Below are 5,649 nucleotides of genomic sequence, written 5' to 3'. Positions count from 1 at the left end.
ATAGTAATGCGTCATAACGTATAACGTCATATAGTATTGCGCCATGACTTATAACGTCATATAGAGGTAAGGTGAAACGTATAACGCCATATAGAGTTACGTTTTAACGTATAACGTTATATAGAATTACGGTTTAACGTATAACGCCATATAGTAATGCGTCATAAAGAATAACGTCATATAGTAATACGTCATACCGTATAACGTCATATCGAATTACGTCGTAACGTATAACATCACATAGTAATACGACAAAACGTACAACGTCATATAGAATTAAGTTTTAACGTATAACGTCATATAGAATTATTGTTTAACGTAAAACGTCATACAGTAATTCCGCATAACGTATAACGTCATACAGAATTACGTCATAACGTATAACGTCATATAGGATTGCGTCATGACGTATAACGTCGTATAGAATGACGTCATAACGGATAACGTCTCATAGTAATACGTCATAAAGTATAACATCACACAGTATTACGTCGTAACCTATAACGTCATATAGAATTACGGTTTATCGTATAACGTCATATAGTAATGCGTCATAACGTATAACGTCACATAGTAATACGTCATAACGTATAACGTCTTATAGTATTGCGCCAAGACGTATAGCGTTATTAAGTATAACGTCATAACGTATAACGTCATATAGTATTACGTCATAACGTATAGCGCTATATTGTATTGCGCCATAACGTATAACCTTATATAGCATTACGTCATAACGTATAACGTCACATAGTAATACGTCATGACGTACAACGTTATATGTTATTGTGTAATAGCGTATAACATCACATCGTAATACGTCATAACGTATAACGTCATATAAAATTAAGGTTTAACGGATAACGTCGCATAGTTATACGTCATTACGTATAACGTCATATAGAATTGCGGAATAACGTATAACATCATATAGTAAGGCGTCATGACGTATAACGTCATATAGAATTACGACATAACGTATAACGTCACATAGTAATACGTCATAACGGATGACGTCATATAGAATTACGTCATGACGTATAAAATCATATTGAATTACGTCATAACGTATTATGTCATATAGAATTACGTCATGACGTATAACGTTTATGGTATTGCGTAATAACGTATAACGTCATATAGTATTCCGCCATGAGGTATAACGTCATATAGAGTTGCGTCATTACGAATGACGTCATATAATATTGCGTCATAACGTATAACGTCACACAGTAATACGTCATAACGTACAACCGCACATAGTAATACGTCATAACGTACAATGTCATGTAGTATTAAGGTATAACGTATATCGTCACATAGTAATACGTCATAACGTATAATGTCATGTAGTATTAAGGTATAACGTATAACGTCACATAGTAATACGCCACAACGGATAACGTCATATAGAATTACGTCATAACGTACAACGTCACATAGTAATACGTCATAACGTATAATATCATGTAGTATTAAGGTATAACGTATAACGTCACATAGTAATACGTCATAACGTATAGCGCTATATTGTATTGCGCCATAACGTATAACGCCACATAGTATTACGTCATAACGTATGACGTCACATAGTACTACGCCACAACGGATAACGTCATATAGAATTACATCATAACGTATAACCTCACATAGCAATACGTCATAACGTGGATTGTCATGTACTATTGCGTCATGACGTATAACGTTATATAGAGTTACGTCATAACGTATAACGTCACATAGTAATACGTCATGACGTACAACGTTATATGTTATTGTGTAATAGCGTATAACATCACATAGTAATACGTCATAACGTATAGCGCTATATTGTATTACGTCATGACGTATAACGTTATATAGTGTTACGTATTAAGGTATAACGTTATATGGTATAACGTAATAATGTTGAACGTTGTGCAGTTTCAAGGTATGACGTATGACGTCACATAGTATTACTTCGTAACGGATAATGTCATATAGTATTGCGTCATGACGTATAACGTTATATGGTATTGCGTAATAACGTATAACGTCAAATAGTTTTGCGTCATTCCGAATGACGTCATATAATATTGCGTCATAACGTACAACGTCACATAGTAATACGTCATAACGTGTAACGTCATATAAAATTAAGGTTTAACGGATAACGTCGCATAGTTATACGTCATTACGTATAACGTCATATAGAATTGCGGAATAACGTATAACATCATATAGTAAGGCGTCATGACGTATAACGTCATATAGAATTACGACATAACGTATAACGTCACATAGTAATACGTCATAACGGATGACGTCATATAGAATTACGTCATGACGTATAAAATCATATTGAATTACGTCATAACGTATTATGTCATATAGAATTACGTCATGACGTATAACGTTTATGGTATTGCGTAATAACGTATAACGTCATATAGTATTCCGCCATGAGGTATAACGTTATAAAGTATAACGTCACACAGTAATACGTCATAACGTACAACCGCACATAGTAATACGTCATAACGTACAATGTCATGTAGTATTAAGGTATAACGTATATCGTCACATAGTAATACGTCATAACGTATAATGTCATGTAGTATTAAGGTATAACGTATAACGTCACATAGTATACGCCACAACGGATAACGTCATATAGAATTACGTCATAACGTATAGCTTCACATAGCAATACGTCATAACGTACAATGTCATGTAGTATTGCGTCATGACGTATAACGTTATATAGAGTTACGTCATAACGTATAACGTTATATGGTAGAACGTAATAATGTTTAACGTTGTACAGTATTAAGGTATAACGCATAACGTCACATAGTATTACTTCGTAACGGATGATGACATATAGAATTACGTCTTGACGTATAACGTCATATAGAATTACCTCATAACGTATAACGTCATATAGTATTGCGTTATGACGTATAACCCCACATAGTATTACGCCATAACGTATGACGTCACATAGTACTACGCCACAACGGATGACGTCATATAGAATTACGTCATAACGTACAACGTCACATAGTAATACGTCATAACGTATAATATCATGTAGTATTAAGGTATAACGTATAACGTCACATAGTAATACGTCATAACGTATAGCGCTATATTGTATTGCGCCATAACGTATAACGCCACATAGTATTACGTCATAACGTATGACGTCACATAGTACTACGCCACAACGGATAACGTCATATAGAATTACATCATAACGTATAACGTCATATAGTATTGTGGCATGACGTATAACGTTATATGGTATTGCGTAATAAAGTATAACGTCATATAATATTGCGACAGAACGGATGACGTCATAAAGAATTACGTCATAACGTATAACGTCATATAGAATTACGGTAGAACGTGTAACGTCATATAGTATTGCGCCATTCCGAATGACGTCATATGATATTGCGTCATAACGTATATCGTCACATAGTAATACGTCACAACGTATAACGTCATATGGAATTACGGTTTAAAGTATACCGTCACATAGTATTCCGTCACAACGTATAACGTCATATGGAATTACGGTTTAAAGTATACCGTCACATAGTTTTTCGTCATAACGTATAGCGCCATATTGTATTACGTCATAACGTATAACGTCATATAGTACTGCGTAATAACGTATAACGTCATATTATAATTCGCCATGACGTATAACGTTATAAAGTATAACGTCATAAAGCATAACGTCATATGGAGTTACGGTTTAACGTATACCGTCACATAGTATTCCGTCATAACGTATAACGTCACATAGTACTACGTCATAATGTATAACGTCACATAGTACTACGTCAGAACGGATGACGTCAAATACAATTACGCCATGAGGTATAACGTCATATAGAATTACGTCATAACGTATAACATCATATAGTAATACGTCATAACGTATAACGTCATATAGAATTACGGTGAAACGTATAACGCCATATAGAATTACATTTTAACGTATAACGTTATATCGAAATACGCTTTAACGTATAACGTCATATAGTCTTGCGTCATAACGTATAACGTCACATAGTAAAACGTCATGACGTATTACGTCATATAGAATTACGGTTTAACGTATAACGTCACATATTAATACGTCATAATGTATAACGTCATATAGAATTACGGCATAGCGTATAACGTCATACAGTAATTCGTCATATCGTATAACGTCATATAGAATTACGGTTGAACGTATAACGTCATGTAGTAATGCGTCATAACGTATAAGGTCACATAGTAATACGTAATTACGTATAACGTCACGTAGTAATACGTCATAACGTATAACGTCATACAGTAATTCGTTATAACATATAACGTCATACAGAATTACGTCATAACGAATAACGTCATATAGAATTACGGTTAACCGTATAACGTCATATAGAATTACGGCTTAACGTATACCGTCACAAGGTTATACGTCTTAACGTATAGCGCTATATTGTATTACGTCATAACGTATAACGTCATATAGAATTACGGTTTAACGTATAACGTCATAGAGTAATGCGTCATAACGTATAACGCCATATAGTAATGCGTCATAACGTATAACGTCATATAGTATTGCGCCATGACTTATAACGTCATATAGAGGTAAGGTGAAACGTATAACGCCATATAGAGTTACGTTTTAACGTATAACGTTATATAGAATTACGGTTTAACGTATAACGCCATATAGTAATGCGTCATAAAGAATAACGTCATATAGTAATACGTCATACCGTATAACGTCATATCGAATTACGTCGTAACGTATAACATCACATAGTAATACGACAAAACGTACAACGTCATATAGAATTAAGTTTTAACGTATAACGTCATATAGAATTATTGTTTAACGTAAAACGTCATACAGTAATTCCGCATAACGTATAACGTCATACAGAATTACGTCATAACGTATAAAGTCATATAGGATTGCGTCATGACGTATAACGTCGTATAGAATGACGTCATAACGGATAACGTCTCATAGTAATACGTCATAAAGTATAACATCACACAGTATTACGTCGTAACCTATAACGTCATATAGAATTACGGTTTATCGTATAACGTCATATAGTAATGCGTCATAACGTATAACGTCACATAGTAATACGTCATAACGTATAACGTCTTATAGTATTGCGCCAAGACGTATAGCGTTATTAAGTATAACGTCATAACGTATAACGTCATATAGTATTACGTCATAACGTATAGCGCTATATTGTATTGCGCCATAACGTATAACCTTATATAGCATTACGTCATAACGTATAACGTCACATAGTAATACGTCATGACGTACAACGTTATATGTTATTGTGTAATAGCGTATAACATCACATAGTAATACGTCATAACGTATAGCGCTATATTGTATTACGTCATGACGTATAACGTTATATAGTGTTACGTATTAAGGTATAACGTTATATGGTATAACGTAATAATGTTGAACGTTGTGCAGTTTTAAGGTATGACGTATGACGTCACATAGTATTACTTCGTAACGGATAATGTCATATAGTATTGCGTCATGACGTATAACGTTATATGGTATTGCGTAATAACGTATAACGTCAAATAGTTTTGCGTCATTCCGAATGACGT

The sequence above is a fragment of the Bombus fervidus genome, unplaced genomic scaffold (genome assembly GCF_041682495.2).
Source record: "Bombus fervidus isolate BK054 unplaced genomic scaffold, iyBomFerv1 scaffold0020, whole genome shotgun sequence".
NCBI classification, from domain to species: Eukaryota; Metazoa; Arthropoda; class Insecta; order Hymenoptera; family Apidae; genus Bombus; species Bombus fervidus.
Note: the sequence above shows the minus strand (reverse complement) of the source record.